This window comes from Felis catus, chromosome B4 (assembly GCF_018350175.1).
Source record: "Felis catus isolate Fca126 chromosome B4, F.catus_Fca126_mat1.0, whole genome shotgun sequence".
Taxonomy (NCBI): Eukaryota; Metazoa; Chordata; class Mammalia; order Carnivora; family Felidae; genus Felis; species Felis catus.
In genome coordinates, this window is record NC_058374.1 from 80,071,225 (window position 1) to 80,091,679 (window position 20,455).

The 20,455-nt window shown below is 40.8% G+C and overlaps 1 protein-coding gene across 5 annotated transcripts in view; it reads left to right on the forward strand.

Moving 5' to 3' along the window:
• The window catches only part of LOC109501595 (cationic amino acid transporter 3-like), a 111,982-nt gene extending 91,730 nt beyond the window's left edge, over positions 1-20,252 (forward strand). For 3 of the 5 annotated variants that reach the window (XR_006600736.1, XR_006600738.1, XR_006600734.1), the window contains one exon: positions 20,006-20,252. The gene's annotated coding sequence lies outside the window, so the exon portion shown is untranslated. Of the gene's footprint in view, positions 1-8,939; positions 9,421-17,441; positions 18,481-20,005 lie in introns of those variants that run through there. The other 2 variants (XR_006600735.1, XR_006600739.1) reach the window with 2 other exon arrangements.
• Positions 20,253-20,455: the final 203 nt, after the last annotated feature.

Below are 20,455 nucleotides of genomic sequence, written 5' to 3' on the forward strand. Positions count from 1 at the left end.
CATCTATAATTTTTATTTTATAGTCACTCCATAATGGTCTGGGGCCATCCCTACTGAATCACCAACTGGTCTTACTTTAAGATTTAATTTGGTTTTATTAAAATTACCAAAATTCTCCCTGGGCAGGTGTAGACCTGGCCAGGGCAAAGCTCTCTAGGCTGTTGACTATGAGGTCCCTCCCCACTGGTAGATTTCCAGGCTCTTCAGTTTTTCATTCAGCCACAGCAGGTGAATGTTCCTGGTGCAGGCAGAGAGAGAGAGAGAGAGAGAGAGAGAGAGAGAGAGAAAGCGCACACACTTGCTGTACTTTGCCTAATAAAGTCTCAGAAAATGGGTTTCCCACTCCTACTACTTTTACCTATCCACTTCTGCATTTTTTGAAGGAAGAAAATGTTCATCCACCTTCCTTTTGCCTTTCTAATATCATAAATGGGTGCTCCTGAGTGTCTCAGTCAGTTGAGTGTCCCACTCTTGATTTTGGCTCAGGTCACAATCTCTAGGTTAGTGAGATTGATCCCCACAACAGGCTCTGCTTTGACAGCACAGGGCCTGCTTGGGATTCTCTCTCTTTCCCTTTCTCTCTCTGTCCCTGCCCTGTTTGCACGCGCTCTCTCTCTCCCTCAAAAATAAAATCAATACACTTTAAAAAATCATAAATGGATCCCAGGGTATCTGATGTAGATGCAACTGAGATCAGTGAATGCATCTCAAGTGTCAGGATTATAGGGAGGAAACATGTACATGGATGTGTGTGTGTGTGTGTGTGTGTCTAAATGTAGTTTGGAGTGTAGATGTCTCCCATTTAGCTGTGAGAACATAGATCTACACTGCCTAGGGAAAGAGCTTCAATGTATTTTAAGTGGCTAAAGAAGCTGCCCACTATTAGCCACTATGCCTGCCCTTGGGAGTATAGACACATTCTATGAGAATGTAATCTTTGGTGTGAAGTCAGTGACAGTAATAGGTTTTAGCTCCTTTACATCTTTACTTTTTCTTTTCAGGGAAATGGGGTAGGAAAAGCTTGGGAAAAATAGGACTTTCATTTAGATCTTCCAATACGTTACTTATTCTCTTAAAAAAAAAGAGAGATCTTCGTTAGATGCATAAATTTCAGTGATAGGGCCGTTGGACCCAGAAAAAGTAGAAGAGGAAATAGGATTCAAAGAAAATGAAAATAACAAAAGAAACGTCCTGAATTAGATGTCTTCTATTTACCTTGGTGGATGATCACGGACTGTCCCTCAACGCCGCCAATACATGTAGATCCCTTTGAGAGGTAGAATGCAGGATGAAATCCCTCCCATCCCAATTCCATGGACATCTCTGTTTTGTTCCCATGTCTGAAGAGAGACATTTTCAGTTAATAAAAGAATGTGCCTCTGTCTACCTTCCCCTCCCTGCCCCCTCCATAGTCCTAGGATGCAGGTGAGTATTTGCTCACTTCTGTCTGTGTATCCACATCCCAAATACCTCCTAAGGAGCCAGGGAAGAACTCTACAATGGGAACCATGAACAGTGCATGAAGCATGAGGCATGAACAGTGCATGAACAGAACAGTTACTAGAGAATCTCATAAAAGTCGGTCAGAGGGCTGTTGGGCTCAGAGCTCCGTTTTGGTCTCAACTTCTGCTCCCTGCCTGCAGTTTTGCTTGGCTGGCATCAATCGACGCTGAAGCTGCCTGTTGCTTTTAAGGGAAGAGGGACTACAGCTGGGGTGATGAAGAGTTAGCTTCCCACCCGGAACAGTGGAGGGTTTCCACCTCTCCCGTAAGGACCCAATTTTGAATCTAGAAGGTTGAATGAGAAACAAGACCGTTTGAGGTAGCCTAACACCAGGCATTTGAAAATAGACATTTTTCTCACCATCCTTCTTTTCCTTTAAAAAAATAATGTAACTTGGAAGAATATGATTATCCTAAAACATTTTTATTTTTTAATTAAAGAGGGTTCATTATGCTACCCGTCTCATCTCGTCCCAGAGGAGGGAAACCCTGTGTTCAGCAAGTTTGCTAAGAAATAATTATAGGTTCAGATCTTCCCCAGGCCCCGAAATTCAATTAAAAAATTTTTTTTTGTTTTAAGTTGCTTGCAGTCACATGGTGTGTATGTGTGCACGCGCGTGTTCGTGTGTGCGCGCATGCCCCAGTTCTCCTGGTAACTGCTCTGGGAATGGGTTCCCGGATGTGAGGCTTCTAAAAGACAAGCATCCCCCTCCCCCCTCCCTGACCCACTTCCAGCCCAGTTTCTTCAGCCGTATCTTTGTGAGCGGATATTAATAGGGTGAAAAATGTTTCTGTGAAAGGAACCTTACTTTGTTTTGTGTTGGTTTGTTTTCGGCTAGCATTGCCCTGATCGTCTCCCAGCCCCCAATCCCTGGGATACCTCTCTGGCTTATACTGAATTAGGTCAGTGTACATAAGTGGCTCTCAACGCTCACTGTGGATCAGAATCAGCTAAGGGAACGTTTAATCAGCGTAATGCCTATTTCGGGATGTATGGATTCAGCTGGTGTGGAGTGGGGTCTAGGCATCAGCATTTTTAAAATGTGTATTTATTTTTGAGAGCAAGAGAGAGAGAGAGAGAGAGAGAGAGAGAGAGCACGAGCAGAGAAGGGGCGGAGAGGGAGGGTCAGAGGATCTGAAGCGGGCTCTGCACCCTACCAGGGAGTCCCTGGGCGTAGGTATTTTTTAAAACTCCTCGGTGCTCGTGTGCAGCTAACATGCAGGGTTAGGGACCCAGTGGTGGGGATTTGGTGATTAGTAAAGACACGCAAACACGGTCATGAAACCCAAATTCAACTGCCTAATTTGACTTTTTGGCTCATTGTATAGTTATTTTAAATAATGTAAGTGTAGGGGCAGAGTGCTTATCTGTCACTTCTTTTTTAAAATTTTTTAATTTAATTTTTTATTTTTTAAAATTTACATCCAAATTCGTTAGCATATAGTGAAACAATGATTTCAGGAGTAGGTTCCTTAATGCCCCTTAACCATTTAGCCCATCCCCCCTCCCACAATCTCTCCAGTAACCCTCAGTTTGTTCTCCATATTTATGAGTCTCTTCTGTTTTGTCACTTCTATCCAAACTCTGAGTTACAGTTAAACTTGGGTGGGACGGAAAGTCATGGTTGCTCCCCTCTTCCGTCATTCCAAGAGAGGGGGCCGTTCTATTGTAGGACTGTCCCAGTTTACATAAAGAAAAAAGATTATTTAGAGAGGTTATTGTATAGAGGACAGACCCTGCAGGAACATTCCAGGAACTTGGGCAGCATTTATGGGTTCATTTAAGCCATGCTTAGCCTTCTCCCCAGTTTAAAGAAAGTAGCTAAAAACCCCAGGCTTCAGGGTACAAACCCTCCTGGCAACCAGGAATATGAGAAGAGAGAGGGCAGGACTGTGTGAGGCCAGATTCACACTAGATAATAAACCAAAACAGACATGTCTAATAGAAATCCAATAAATGAATTAATAAAATAAATAACATAAATGTGCCTATGAATCCCCATATATCTCAGCATATAAACATATATAGGTTATATATATTGGTGGCTTACCTAATGTTTATGTGCATGTGCATAGATTTACGTAGAGTGGTATATAAATATATTTATATAACCTCACTAGCTCTGTGGGGCATGGAGGTAATTATGCAGTTTCTCAGGCATAGGTTTTGGAAATTGTAGCTATTTTCATATTTTGACTGAAAATTTCACTGATATCTTGGTGCTTCCAAGTACTTAGATATATCAATTATGTATATATTTTCTATTTTGTAGATAGATGTTTGTTGTCCATGTAAACTTTTTTCAGAGAGAGGGTACTGAGTCTTTATGGATAGCCAGAGTGAGCAATTCAGACTCAAATAATCTACTTTGGGTCTTAGCTAATCTGTGCTTACAAATTATGTAAAATCCAGTTCTAAAATCTTTACTTATTTGGTGTTACATAGAGGTTCCCCCTAAAAATGTGAACCAGTTGAATGAACTTCATTTTGCTTTTGGGGGTGCAGGTGTGTGGTCAATAGCTAGTAGGACCTGTTGGGTCCACTTTCAATTATTTTTGCACTCTTGAAGGGAGAAATAGCGGACAACTATCCAAGAGAGAGCTAAGAGAAAAAATTCAGTTTGGCTTTGTGATGAAGTCAGAATCGAATCTCTCATTCTTTATCATCCTCACATACATAAGCGCAGGTGCGCACACATGCAGGTGCACGCACACTCCCTTTTGTCAGACTGTACCTAATGTCTTTCCAGGCTGGACTGACAGAAGCCCGATGGAGGAAGCAAACCTAAGCAGTCTCCAGAGACAAGAACAGACTAGCACACGTTATCCACATAGGAGATACATGCTTACATATGTAGAGATGTGCTTTTGTCCCAAAAGGGCTTGCCTAAGACACTGTTTACAAACAACTACAAAATCATTATCTAATTTCTATGACATTTCTGCTTACCTCCCAGTTTGATTCTGTATCTGAAGCTGGGACAGATATTGGAACTGTGTGTCTCCAAACTGCCTCCAGAGTCACACGGTGGAGAGCAGGAGGGAAGCCATCCACTACCACCTTCCTGTCTCCCGCAGACAGACTGGGCTGAGCCAACTACAGAGTCTTCCAAGACACTGCTTTAAAGGTCCATTTATGACTATTTTTTATGAAAAATAACATAGATGAGTTTTAATAAGATTCCTCTCTCTCTGGGTTGGCTCAGCAACAACTTAGCTTTAAATATGCATCTCATTCCCCTAACTGCTCCTTTTAACTTGTTGGCAAAACCAAAATGATAAGATAATATAGAAGAGAGTTTTCTGAATTGTTTGGTCACAAACATCCCGCTTTATTAAATACATCCACATGAAACAACTTTTGTTGTTTTATTTGAATCCGCTTTGGCTTGGGTATGTAGGAAGAGAGAGTCAAATTGCTCTGTTAGTTTTCATGGATGCTGTTCTATTTCATCCATACTACTGGTGATGCCATTCATCAGAATGTGGACATATCAGATTTCCAGTTTTTACCTGGGATGTATGTGGTCACATACCAATAGGTTTGTACCAGCAGAATGAAGTGGGGCAAGGAGTCCTGTACCAGCTATTCATTTACTCATTCAGCAAAGATTTATTGAGCTCCCATTATGTGCTAGGTGCTGTGTGCAGTTCTAGGGTAGCAGAGAACAAGGTCCTGTCCGCAAGGTACTCACAGTATTCATGGAAGAAATGGACATGTTGACAAATAGGGATAATACAATGTGTAAGGCATAGTGAAAGAAACAATGCAAGAGGTATTATGAAAGCACAAAGGAGCAATCGGGGTGGGGGGCAAGGTGAGGGTGGATTCTCAAGGGGGAGCAATTGATGAGAGTTAGAACTTTATTTCATTCATCGTTGTTATCTCCTACTCCTTCGTATGATACCATGCTCGTTGAATGAATTGATCAAGGATTGGTTAAGTCTCTTTTTTTTTAATGTTTATTTTTGAGAGAGAGTGAGAGAGACTGCTAGTGGGGGAAGGGCAGAGCGAGAAGGAAATGGAGGATCCAAGCGGTTCCTGCTGACAGCAGAAAGTCCAACATGGGGCTCAAACTCACGAGCTGTGAGATCATGACCCGAGCCAAAGTACGACGCTTAACCGACTGAGCCACCCACGTGCCCCGATTAAGTCTCTCTGCAGTGGCAAAAGCACTGTAATAGGAGTCAGTAGGTCTAGGTTTTGGTCCAGGGTCTGCAATTGCAGTTTGTGACTTGACCCTATCACTGTTTGTCAAGAGGAAATTAGGAGAAGATCCCGGATGAATTCCACATCTCCACTTCCCTGGCTAAATAAAATATACTGTCCCTCCACCCAGTGTATGAATAATACATAAGAAATAAAGCCAAGATTTTCATTCTATGATCCATTCATGAAATGTTAGCTCCCTATCACCTTTATCCTTTCCCAATTTTCTGTAAATCTTTTTAAAGATATTTTTTTTTAATTTTTTTTCAACGTTTATTTATTTTTGGGACAGAGAGAGACAGAGAATGAATGGGGGAGGGGCAGAGAGAGAGGGAGACACAGAATCGGAAACAGGCTCCAGGCTCTGAGCCATCAGCCCAGAGCCTGACGCGGGGCTCGAACTCCCGGACCGCGAGATCGTGACCTGGATGAAGTCGGACGCTTAACCGACTGCACCACCCAGGCGCCCCAAGATATTTTAAAATTATTTGGAAGAGGATTTATAACTTCAGACTGATTTTTTTTTTTTTTTTTTTTTTTTTTTTTTTTTTTTGGCAAAACTTAGGACAGATTGACTAGTACAGAGAAGGCTGGAACCTGGGGAAAGTGAAATATTATAGAACTCATTTGACTTAGTTCACCCAGTGCTGAAAAACAGTTTAAAACCATGCAGTGCTTAGAGCAGAGAAGCAGCAGGCAGGGTTCAGAGACCGCATAGTGTCCTACTTCATAGAATACTGTTTCTCTCTGCTTGAGTCTAGCACAGAAGGAGACTGGTGGCCAAAGGGTCCTGACCTGGTTGCAACAGGACGACTCATATCCCTGTTGATCATGTTGCCTCTTTCTTTCCCTTACCACAGGCCAAAAGGAGGAGACAAAAATTAAATGTTGTAGGTCTAATCAAACAACTCAATGTTAAAGCTGAAGGGTCTAATCCTTCTTATAGAATTCTTACTCTTTCTGTCTAGAATACTCTTGTTTACCTCAGTTTTCTCTTCTGCAAAATAGGTGTAATAATTCCTACCCTACTTACTGTTCAACCTACTTGCTTCCTTACCTACTTTCTTTTATGATACTTATCACAATTTGTAATTTGTATTTGATTAATATCTGTCTTTCTAATTTGACAGTAGTACTCATGAAGATGGGGACTGTGTTTGTTTTTTCCTCTCCATTTAATTGCCAGCATCTAGCAAAGTGCTTCCATGCATTAGTCATTCAGTAAATACCTTTGAATAAGTGAATGAATCGTATTTTGGGAATCAAGAAAGATGAAATATTTGAAATACTTTCCAAAAATTTTACAGGTGAAACCTGTGTATTGTGTCTAGTTAGGTAGGTTGTACATTCCTTGAATTTAGGAACTAAGTCTTAATATTGTTTATTTCCCATTCAACCTGGCAGCATACTTTTCACATGGTAGGTGCTCTGTAAGTAATTATGCTTATCACTATATTATTTAAAATAAAATTATAATACTTGCAATAAACAATCATCTGAAAGTGAACTTAAGACAAATAATTCCATTTACAATAGCATCAGATATAATAAAACACTTAGGAATAAATTTAACAAAAGACATATAAAAATTATACTCTGAGGGAGGCCTGGGTGGCTGAGTCAGTTGAAAGTCTGACTTCGGCTCAGCTCAGGTCATGATCTCATGGTCCATGAGTTTGAGTCCCACATCGGGCTCTGTGCTGACAGCTCAGAGCCTGAGCCTACTTCAGATTCTGTCTCTCTGTCTCTCTCTTTCTCTCTGCCCCTTCCCCACTCATGCTGTGTCTCTCTCAGAAAATAAACATTTAAAAAAATTTTTAAAATACTTGTAATCAAGAGAGTATGGTCCTGGCATAAAGATAGACTTACAGATCAATAGAATACAATGAGAGTCCAAAAATAAATCCTTACATTTACAGCCAACTGATTTTCAACACAAGTGCTAAGACAAACCAGTGGAGGAAGAATAGTTTTTTTAAGTGGTCCTGTGACAACTGGCGAGCCACATGCAAAAAAAAAAAAAAGAATTTTGACTCCTACCTCACACCATATGTAACAACTAGCTCAAAATGGATCAAAGACCTAAATGTAAGAGCTGAAACTGTAAGATTTTTAGAGATAAACACATGCAAATCTTCATGACCTTGGGTTAGGTAATGGTTTCTTAGATAAATGCACAATAAGATAGGAAAAATAGGTACACTGGACTTCATCAAAATTTAAAACTCTTTTCTTCAAAGGACACTATCAAGTGAAAAGACAACCCACAGAGGAGGAGAAAATATCTGCATGTCATATATCTGATAAGAGACTTGTATGTACAATATACCAAGAATTCTTATAACTCAATAATAAAAAGACAAATAGCCCAATTAAAAATGAGCAAAGTATCTGAATAGGCATTTCTCCAAATGCCAATAAGCATATAAAAATAGGCTCAACATCATTAGCTCTCAAGGAAATGTAAATCAAAACCACTAGGATGGCTATAATAATAATAAAAACAAGATAATAATAACTGTTGGTGAGGATTGGACAAATTGTAACCCTCACACATTGCTGGTGGGATTATAAAATGATACATCTGTTTTGCAAAACAGTCTGACAGTTTCTCAAAATGTTACACCTAGAGTTACCATGAGACCCCAGCAGCTCCACTCCTAAGTATATGCCCAAGAGAAATGGAAACATATGTTCCTGTAAAAACGTGTATATGAATGTTCATAGCAGTGTTATTCATAATAGCTGAAAAGTGAAAACAACCCAAATGTCGATCAACTGAAGAAATAAAAAGGGGACTATTCATATAATGGAATATTATTTGGCAATAAAAAAGGAATGAACTACTGATACATGCTACAACATGGATGAATCTTGAAAACATGCTAACAGAAAGAAGCCAATCACAAAAGACCACATATCATATGTTTCCATTTATGTGAAGTGTTCCAAGTAGGTGAATCTATAAAACGAGACAGTGTATTAGTGGTTGCCTAGAGCTAGGAGTGTTGGGGGCAGTGGGAAGCTAACAGATACAGGATCCCTCTTTGGGGTGATGAAAATATTCTAAAATTGATTGTGATGTGGTTGCACAACACTGTGACTATGTTACAAATCACCGAATTGTACACTTTAAATAGGTGAATCATATAGTATGTGAATTATATCTCAATAAAGCTTTTATTAAAAGAGAAAATTATAATATAGTGCCTGCCCTTAGGGAAAATACAAGGTAATTGAAAAAAATTTTTTTTGTTGATTCTCCATCTTAAAAACACTGGCTGCTCCATTTTGAAAGTTTATGTGTTTATTTTCTATGGGCAACTATAACTTAGTACTTTGGAGTTTAGGGTGAAGTTGCAGGAAGACATTAGAGGAGAAAAAAGGGCAGAGAATAAGGGCGTAAAGAAACTCAAGGAGCTAAGTCTTTTGGGAAAATGTCTGGGAAACCTGTTCACTTTCCTAGTCAGTCTAATAGTTAGGAATGGCATCGTCAAGACTCCCTAACATGAATATTTTTTATTGAGATTTCTAGTTTTGGTTGTGGTGTTTGGCCCAGCCACCTTCTTTTGGACGAAAGCCACTAAAAACATGAAACATTGACCTCCTGTCCTACTCTAGTCTCTCACATCTGTCTGAAGATCTGGATAATTGGTGGGTGTGGAAAGAAAGCCATGGAGGACTTATATCCATCTGGAGAGTGGAAAGGTGAGAAGGAGCTGGGGAATGACTCAAGACTGGAGTCTAGAACAAAACACTCCGAAAACCTCCCTAAGTATATAATGGGAAGGAAATCTGACATCTTGATGACTGAATTGACTCCTACTATGTTGTAGTTTTGATTCTAGTCTTTGTTTCCTTCCTTTCTCCAGAATCCAAATTTCAGTAGCGTTACACCCACATGTTCAGAACAGCCCCTTTGAACAGAGCCTGTCCTGACTGAGAGGAGAATAGGTAGGTGTTTGAGGCAGAGAGATCTAAAAAAAAAAAAAAAAAAAAAAAAAAAAAAAAAAAAAAAAAATCTCTGGTCTTCATGAAATTCTCAGTCTGCTGAGGAAAATAACATCCTTATCTTGAATTTTAAAATAAAGAATTAACAAATAGGAAGATTTTCCTTATTTGGAAAAAAAAAAAGCTTCCTGGATGAGAAAACATTGAGCTAGATTTTAAGGTAAGTTCAGAATGTGGTTTGGGGAAGCATTCCCTCCATGTTAGGACCCAACCACAGGAATCGCTCTGCCCAGAGCTGGTTAGTCATAGCCCTTTGCCTGCATATCCTGAGTGATTTGATGTGAATAGGTAAAGTCCAGTTAAGGGATGACTGAGTGGGCATGGTAGGGGATACTTAGGAAGTAGAGTTTTGGTTTGACTGGAGAATTCAGTGCATTTGCAGTTGCCTTTAAGGGGAGCTAGGAGCTCTTGTGGACATGTGGGTTACTTACACCAAAACAGACTTGTTCTGCTCTCTGGCCAGCCCTATTCTCTGCTCTTCTTATCCCAACTTGCCTAATTGATACCTTGGCCGATGGTGTCATTAACAATGCTTGAATAATACCCTGACCGGCTGATTTCAAAATGGGAGAGGTGATTAATATGTTGGAAATCTGGCTGGGGGGTGCAAGGAAGGGGATGTCCCCTGAAATAAAAAAAATGGGGGAAGGGTTTGTTTGTGCCCCCATGGCGCATCTGTGGACTTCGACCAAAGGGAAGAACTTGGAGATAGGAGTCTGATTTCAGCTTCTTTCTGGTTTGCTGATCCCTCTCCATTTCCACTCCCTTACCTCCCCCAACAGCACACGTTCTGACACCTACAAGCTCGTTACATGATGATGACCTATATTTTTATCTTTTTTATGAGCATCAAACACACATCGTCTTGCAAGCACATGTGTTTTTTTCCCCTATTGACGTGTGAGTGCCTTTGATGGTAATTTATTGTAGGGTTCAGCAGCCAGGTCTTAATTGTACCCTAAAATTGCTTACCATTTTGATGCCTCCAAACCATCCCAAAATGTACCTTTTTTCTGCAGAAGGGTGTGGGGCAACCTCCTTTTTACTGTCTTCTGTGGTAGAATGTGGAGCTCAGAAAGAACATGAGGGAGAGATTCCCCAGCTGGGTTTCAGGGACGCCTTACTCCCCAGCATCTAATTGCAGTTGGGCTGTACGATAGTTTTGCTCTACTCAGCAAAACTGAACTCAGTTTTTCTTCATGGTTTAGGGCTAACATGGCTTCACTGATTGTTCACAATGGTCAATGAGCAGTTTCTTCTCCAGCATTCAGACTTTTCAGGAAATTTCCATGGTAGCCACTTGCATCTGTGAATGCAGATGGGATTAGAAATGAGACTAGGGAGTCTGGGCTATGGCAGGCAGCTAACCAAATCATGGAAGTCATTCTGTAATAACCTCTGCTTTGACATCTAACCACTCCCTTACCTGGCTTGAGTAGAATTCAGCATTCCCTTAAGGGATGTTCAGCGGAAACAGAGGAAAAGGAGGGTGAGGAGTGAAGTTCTAATAATGTAAATTTAGCCCAAGCAGAGCTTAGTTCTTAAGTATAATTTGAATGTGTTTCCAACAGTCTTCTCTTCCCTGGCCTCACTTTATCCCTCAGTACAATAGACAGCATCATACCCTAGGACACTCAGATTCATTACAGGAGGATGAGTCAATGTCCAGAACAACCAGGAATGTAACCCACATCTCATGAAAGTGTAAGGGGAAAATGGAGACTAAAACCCTTACCTCTCTTTCTAGAGAGGCCAAGAGTAGCATTCAGTGTTGACTCTTGCTTTTGTGCTGGAAACTGGTCTACCTATAGACTGAATCCTTGTTAGCTCTTGTTACAGACTGTCCATTCCAGCTGAGTTCATTTGTTCTGTGTCTCCCACACATGACACTCACCACATGTGCTTGCTGGGACTTGTCTCCAAACGTTTATACAGGCAATTCCCTCCTCCTTCAAACTTAGGAGGTTTCTCTGTCCTCTCTGTTCAGCCCTGGCCTTTTCCTCTTTGTATAACTGGCCCTAAAGTCTCTTCCACCAGAGAGCTGCCTTATTGGCCTTAGGTGGCCTCTAGGACTCCATTATTCTATAGTTCCTCAATATTGTATTATTTGCAGTTAGTATCTGTCCTATTGTCTGCCTGTATCCATGAAAAGACTTTTTGTGGCCAGCTGAATGAGCCTTCTGACCGAAAACAAAACTATTACCATCACCTTTGAGGTGAATAAAAATTTCTTTTCTATTAAAGGCCTTTCAAAGTGGGAGATTTTATAGTCCTCCTTGACCCCCCGTTTTTATTTCCAGGGAAATTATATAGGTGCAGATGAATTTAGTAAAGACAGTAGCTTCCATGGTGGAGTCCATGTGAAATGTCATTTTCCATATGATAACTTGAAGTTTATTTGTCCTCAAACTTCAAAAGTTGAATCAGTTATCTGGGAATTTCAAAGAAACATGGATCATCATAATTCATTGATTCTCTATTATACACTGAATAAAATCCAAACTCTGTTGTGACACTACTTATATTTATGTCTCCATCCCTTCATATAACCTGGACTATCCCTCATGGGTCTATTTGAGGTTCTTGAACTTGTTCTATGCTCTTCTGCCCTCAGACCTTTGCACATGCTGTCCTTTCTCTTTAGAATGCCATTCCTTTCCTTATGAACCTATCAAGGTCCTATCCTTCATTTAAAGCCCAGCTTAAAATCTTATTTTCCAAGAATACTTCTAGATCTCTCTAGTGACAATTATTTCTGTCTCTCCCCAACTATGATGTCACATTATTTGAACCTCTATGGTAGCACTGTTTTATACTGGAGTAATGTATATATGTTTTTGCCTCTTTTACTAGATGGTAAGCTTTTGGAAGGTGGAGTTTATATATACTTTAACTTTAAATTCCTTTCTGTGTTTAGCATAATGCTTTGCACAGTGGGTCCTTAAGAAATATCAGTTCACTGGATGAAAAAGCTGTGTTTTTATGTTTATTTTACTCTTACAGTTTTTCCCCAAACATGTCACCATCTTGTGCTGTCCAAATCAGTCTTTGGGTATTCTCAACTTCTGTCTATAGTAAAAACAGAGCATCTAAAGTAATCTAAGTTAGACTGCAGGTAGAGCTGAAAAGTTTGAGAAGGCCCTGAAAACAGATTCATCCTTGGAAGGTTTCTGGACTGGGTTGAGATTAGCTTTCCTGCTTGACAAAGGCCTTTTGAAGGGATGTCGTGCAGAGACACTCAGGGAGAAACAAGGATCAAGGGAGAAGCAGCTGAATATTGGAAGAAACTGATTTCTAGGAATGAGATTAGTTTAAGGATTTTGTATGTCGCCAAAAAGGGCTGTGTCTTTGCTTAGAGGTATTCACTTTGCTCTTGGTGCCAAGCTTGTTTCTTTATGCTGTGATAACGTCGCTGAGAGCACTTTTCCTGTCAGGTGTCTAAGGAAGGGATCACAGCTCTGCTCCCATTTGCTTGTTGGTAGGACGTGAAGAATGGGATACTTTTTGACTGCTTATGTTTCATATACTTAAGAGAAGACAAAACTAAACTTCCCAGGCCTCTTACCAGTTCCTCCCATCAACTTCTCACTCTCCCACCCCATTAGTTCTCCTGACTTCCAACAAGGCCTTTCTGGTTTTTGTTTTTGTTTTTTAAGTTTATTTATTTATTTTGAGAGAGAGTGAGAGAGCAAGTCGGGGAGGGGCAGAGAGAGAGATTGAGAGGGAGAGAGAATCCCAAGCAGGCTCCACCCTGTCAGTGCAGACCCCGATGTGGGACTCAAACCCACAAAGTGTGAGATCATGACCTGAGTCAAAACCGTGAGATCACGACACTTAAGCAACTGAACCACCCAGGTTCCCCAAGGCCTTTCTGATCTAAGATAAGCTGATAGCCTCTCTTGTTGCCAATGGCCCACATGGGTCACTTCTTCAGTACCACTCCTCGGTGCTCAATTCTGTAGCTACCTTCTTGCCAAACTCTGGCTTACTATCTCCTCTTTTTCCTCCAGAAAGCATCCTCTGACTCCTTTCCAGGAATGCCCTTAACCTTTCCTCATCTTCTATAGCATAGATTACTAGACCTCAGCCCAAATCTTTTAGTGATGTTTCTGTTTATTCTCTGTGTTTATCTGTATCTTATTTCCTGTCATACAGCACATTTCCCCACATTGATATTACTTTTTTTTTTTTTTTTAACTCGGTACCCATCCCATAGCCTCCAGTTTCTCTAGTCAGAGAAGTCAACCAGCTTTCTCTTGCTTGGAAAGTCAACCAACATTAACAGGCAACAATAAAGAGAAATTTAGAATCTGCTGACTTTCTTGATCCCTCCCTTCCACAAATACTGGCGGAGTGTCTACTATGTATTAGACGCTGCTCACATTACCATGCTTTTCTCCTGTATATAGCTTATGCTCCATGTTCTTTCTGAGTGGGTGTTTGGGTATTGGCCTGATTTGGGAAATTACTTAATCAAATGTTCCCAAACAATATTGAAAGTTTGGAAGTCTCTGATGAAGCACAGAATTAGGATGTCTATTCTTTGTTAGCCATTCTCTCCATTCTTGATATTGCTTTCATTATTTGTCCATCTCTCAGAACTTGATACAAAAAGGTTATTTTGTGTCTCATTCTGTGATGAGCAGTTAGTCCATCTCAACCATAATTTTAGCATTTACTGAAGAACTCTAAGGATTGGAGTGGGGAGACTAGATTTTTTTTTAAACAAGATGGGGCTCCTGGGTCCTCAGTCAGTTAAGCGTCTGACTTCGGCTCAGGTCATGATCTCACAGTTCATGAGTTTGAGTCCCGCATCAGGCTCTCTGCTGTCAGTGTAGATCCCACTTCAGGTCCTCTGTCCCCCCCCTCTCTCTCTGCCCCTCCCCTTCTGGTTATTTCCTCCTCTCTCTCAAAATAAATAAATAAATAAACTTAGGGAGGCTGGGTGGCTCTGTTGGTTAAGCATCTGACTTCGGCTCAGTTCATGATCTCATGGTTTGTTAGTTCAAGTTCCATATCAGGTGAGCCCAAACCCTGCATTGGGTGAGTTCAAGCCCCGCTTCTCTCTCTCCTCTCTTTCTCTGTCTTTCTCTCTGCCTTTCATGGGATTCTCTCTCTCCCTCTCTCTCTGCCCCTCGCTCCCTTGTGCCATCTCTCTCTCTCTCTCTCTCTCTCTCAAAATAAATAAATAAATAAACTTTAAAAAAAGGAAAGAAAAAGGAACCGTGGTCCTCACCCTCAAGGAACTTATAGTATAACAAATGAGACAGAAAACGTCATTTCTCAAGCTATCCTATAAAACCACACACATGTGCTAATTTATGCAATTAAATATTTTGGAAACTAAATACTGAGATGCAACAGGGACAAAGAAGTCATTTAGATCAGTTGGAGTTAATAAAGAAGACTCTTTCGAGGAAAGAGTTTTGAGCTGGATTTTGATGGGAGACTGTGGGAAGTAGAGGCCAGGAAGACAACATTCTTGGGGATAGGAGACAATGTTCAATCACAGGCTTGGATGTGGGGATGAGTCAAGGTGTGGGGCTTGGTGAATGGGTTATCTTGGTTGAAGCACAAAGGTCTAAGCAGAAAAAAACCAAAAGACATGGGTCTAGTGAGAGATTAAGGTAGAAATGGTAGAGAAACTAGATGACCAACACAGCTGGAGGCAGGGGAGTAAATAAGATAACTTTAGGAACACTAAAAATTTTTTATGTTTATTTATTGTGGGAGAGAGAGAGAAAGATAGAGAACAGAGAGAGAGAGTGGAGGGGAGGAGCAGAGAGAGAGAGAGGAGAGAAAGAATCGAGAGAATCCTGGGCTGAAAATCACAGATCTCACGAGCTGTGAGACTTGACCTGAGCCAAAATCAATAGTTGGCCACTTAACCCAGGCTCAATTTTGGAACACTAAAATTTTTATTCTTTTCCTTAGCTTTTAAGAAAAACGGATGGAAGTTTGGGAGACTCTGGTTACTATCTACCAAGGTCCTTTAAATGTGGTAAAGAATAAAGGCCAGTTATATTAATAAGGGCCTACACCTGTCTCTGCTCTACTCTTAAGGTCTAGGGGTTTCTTTCTTTCTTTCTTTCTTTCTTTTTTTGCTTGTTTTTTTTTTTAAATATTGCTTACATATCAGCTGTAATTATCCAAATGGACTCTGTACTTCATTTTGCTTGGTTCTATTCTGGAATCCTAGAATGACTCTGCAGAAGTTAACTTACCCAGTCACATTGCTTCTTGCATTCTTTAGTCTACCCATTTTTCCTGTAAAACAAGATTTAGTGGTAAAGCAAAGAAACGTTCACACTTGCTATCTGTCCATTGGCCTTTTAAAAAAAATTTTAAGTTTATTTATTTATTTTGAGAGAGAGAGAGAGAGGGAGAGTACAAGTGGGGGAGGGCCAGAGAGAAAGGAAGAGAGAAAAAATTTGAAGCAGGCTCTGCACTGTCAGCACAGAGTCTGACTCGGAGCTTGATCTCACAAACCATGAGATCGTGACCTGATCCGAAACCGAAGAGTCGGACACTTAACCAACTGAGCCACCCAGGCACCCCATGACCATTGACCTCTACCTTTCTGGATGGATCATGCTTGAAGGGAGGAAATATACACTGCCTCTAGATCTTCCCAGCCTGTTACAGGGAGGTCTTCCTAATATGATTATGTAAACTAACTAATGGGTTATGTGAACTAACCACTTGGAAGGAGAGTCCTGGCTCTAACTTCCCAGACTTAAATATTTCCACCTTGGATGTCTTCTGGTCTCTCCTCTGAAGCAGAAGGAAAGGGTGACCACTTTTCATATAATGTTTAAATATGAATGAGGGGGGAAAGATAATAAATAAATTTAGGTTTAAAATTTGGCTTAAAAGACAAAATACCAGGGTTCCTGGGTGGCTCTGTTGCTTGAGTGTCTGACTCTTGAAGTTGACTTGGGTAGTGAGATCGAGCCCTACATCGGGTTCCATGCTGAGTGTGGAGCCTGCTTGGCATTCTCTATCCCCCCCACCCCTCCCCTGATATTTCTGTCTCTCAAAACAAATGAACATTAAAAAAAAAAGACAAAATACCAAGAAAGAAATTAAATTTTATAGAGAAAGAAAAAATGCTATTTTTTTTTCTATTTCCAAAGAAAGAACTTCCCAGTAGAGTGGATTATTGAGGTGATGGAAGGAAATTGTATAGTTTATCTGGGGAGCTACAAGAATTAGGTCAAATACCAACTATCTGTATGATTTTGGAAGCAATGGAATGGATGAAACTATCTCCAAAGTTCTCCCTTCAGACCTATACCTCAATGAATTTTGAATAGGACATGGGAAGCTAGAGTGATTTGCACTGATCTTTTCAGGCCTCTCTCTTCCCTAAGACTGCATGACTCTCTGGTTCCTCAAAGATTTTTTTGCCCTTCTGCTTCAGAGATGGAAGACCTTGAGGAATTGAGGATGAAATGTATTCAACCTAGATGTGCAAATAGAATTTTGTGGCCACTTTTGATATGATTTTCATATCTAGATGAATAGCCAAGGTGAATTCTCATACTAACATTGGGTCAACTCTTCATTCCTGATTTGCAGACTCCATACTTTCACTGCCTTGGGTTTGGCAGAAACATTGTGTTAGGACTGGGGATGGACACAGATGGAATGTTTGCACATGTATGTGTATGAATGACTCTGTGTAGGTAACATAATGTGAATTTACTTCACTTTTTTAAATACCAATTATATTTGAGCTTATATATTTATTTATGAATCTGTTTAATTGTGGTCTCTGCCACTAGACAGTAAGCTACACAGAAGGTGTACATCTATTTTGTGCATCATTGTATACTCACCACTTAACACAGGACTTGACACATGGTAGACAATCAACAAGTGAAAAAATTGTGTGTGCCTCTGCTCTTATCCATTGACTAGGACAATGAGAATCGCCTACTTCTCAGGGGCTTGGAGGATTCTGTATTATGGCAAGTGGAGGAATCAGAGGTGAACCACAGAGACTGATCAGATCTCTGCAGATGAGGCCAGCAGCCCTAGGGTAGACCTCTTGTTGACTGTCCTCTGCCCATCTCTGGCTGCATCTTATCATAATACCTGGGGCACAGGCCACAGAGTGATCCAAGGCTGGGGATGAGAGGAGGTGTGTCCTGGCTATCAGAATAGGCATCTTATCCCAGCTGCAATTGTTCCAGATGTGGCAGGGTTCCCAGCCCACTGACCTGCAGGGCATGGTGGGGGTTTGGTGGCATGAGTCAGAGAAGAATGTGGGGCTGGTTGTTTGGGAGTTTCACTTTGCAAGGAGAAGCCAGTTCCCCATACCTGCCAGTTCTCTAATGGTATCTCCAGGGGCTGAGCCTAGAAACAACTAGTTGAAGAAGACAGACTGAGCACCCATACTCTTTTGAGTCCTCCAGGATGTTGGCAGTAGAGGAATTTAAATGGATTTGAATGGGCAAAGGACAATTCATAGACCAGCAAAGTATCATAGAGTGTTTCAATTGAAGTTTGAGAGATAATCTTATCCAGGCTTCTGCCTTCATTCCAGATAAACAAAAATCTCTCCCCTTGAAGATTTTCTAGCCTATAACACGGAGGCTACATCGGGGCAGTGGAGGCTCAGCATAAGTTCTCCAAGATCCCATTTCCTTTCATTCTCCTGGTGGGAATGAATGAACACACCGGAGAGACCCTCACTTCTACTTCCCTCAATTATGTGCTTCATCGAGCACACAGCGGTGGACATGTCAGCAGGTGCAGAGAGGCCCTCATTCTTGTGTCTTACTGGAAAGGGGACCTATGAATCTTGTAAATGTGATGACATCGGCAATGACAGACTCTTCAGCCGCCTAGTAGTCTGTAATTGAAGCCAGGAATTCAGCACACGCTCTGACACACCCTGCCTTCACTGTGGGTTCCCAGAAGCAGGTTCTTACATAGCCACTAGGCTGGGAGGACCCTTAACCAACCTCCTCTGACAACTATCAAGGCCTCAGAGCCGAATCCGAAAGTCCCAAACCAAGTGATAATTTTATCCCTCTCTCTGTTTCCATTCCCAGTTGTGTCTAAACTGTTCTTGCAAGTTATTCCTAATTGCTAAACTTCCTAGTAAGAGAGATCCAAGTCTCACTGCAGTACCGTAGGAGTTCTTTCATTTTGGCTTAACTGAAATCTTTTTTTGTGAGAATCAGAGCCTAAAATTGATCAAGCCAGAGAGCTTCTACACTGCTTTGAAGCCCCAGGCAAATAGGTTGGGGATTTTTCCTGTTGTTCTCCACCTCTCTCCATAATGAGACGCTTTGTTTCCATGAATCGGCCCTGATCCAGACTTCTAGACTCTGTGACAGGACATTTCATCCCTCCCTCTGCCTCCAGGCAGGACTGAACTTAACCCATCCCAGACTGAAGGGTGTCTCCTCCAGACCTTATTTCAAGATTTCCTGAATTTTCAGGGTCTTTTGGTTAATGTGCACATCTGTTTGCCTTGTTGTCCTGTTAATTTCCTATGGCAATTCTAGCCATTACTTCCCTTTGTGGAAAGGAGATCCATGTCCCTCATATCTTTCCAGATAAAAGTGTCTTAGTTCTTTTATAATGTTTCTTGAATGTTAGTTTGTTCTCATATCTTCCTTATGCCAGAAGAGGAAAGTATTATTTGAAATTTTCCTCGTTAGCTGAGCATTGTTGACTTGAATTAGAATTCCGTATTTTTATCACTATTGTTATTGTACTCCACCCCCAACATATCTCATCCTTGCTTTGGACTGAGATTCCAAACATTGGTTTTCTCCACCTGGAATGCTTTTCCCTCTCTCATCAGTCCTGACCTTCCATTACTTCCTAACCCTGCTCCATTCTCTCTCTCTAGCCTGCTTTTTCTAACTCTTTCTAGCCTGCTTTTTCTAACTCTTTCTAACCTTCTATATTCCCAATGCTTCTGATTCCCCTAGCAATGTAAAGAACTTCATTCAGCTGGCCTCAATATCTGCCCTCACCTTACTGTCTCTAAGTATGAAGTCCAGATGAGAAAAGCCCTGAGGTGCATATAGGGAACTGGCAGCATAGTGTAGAAGGATATGTAGTGAATGGCAAGGAAGTCAAGAAGTCCAGGAGTCTAGTGTGGACCTGTAACCTTGGAAAATTCATAACCTCTCTGGCCTTTTGGTTTAATTATTTGGACAAGAAAGTATTTAATTAAGTCATCTCTAAGAATTCTTCAAACTTTAAATATGTTATGAATCTTTTTTTTTTTTTTTTTGGTCTCCTCCAATATGGACAGAACTCTGCAAGCAGGGAAATCACAGAATAGAAGAAGAAAAAATTAAAAGACATCATTGGAACTTACAGAAGAAGGGCCATGTGAAGACACAAAGAGAAGATTGCCATGTACAAACCAAGGAGACAGGACTCTGAAGAAACCAAAACTGCCAATGACTTGATCTTGGGCTTCTAGCCTTCAGAACCGTGATAAATATTTTTGTTTAAGCCAGAAATAAAAAGACATAATTGATTTTTTTAAAAAGCCATTTTAATGTGTAAGTTGTTCTGGTGATAACAATTATGAACCTTTAGTGAGGATGGGGGAAGTCTCCTATGCCTCCTTATCCTCTTGCAATCTTAACAAAAATTGCTGTGATGTGTTTTAGATGATGGTGAAGTGGCTATGGCCTAAGCCTTACATTCTCTGCCCAGTGGCCTGGTATCTAGACATATGCCTATTCTACCGTGG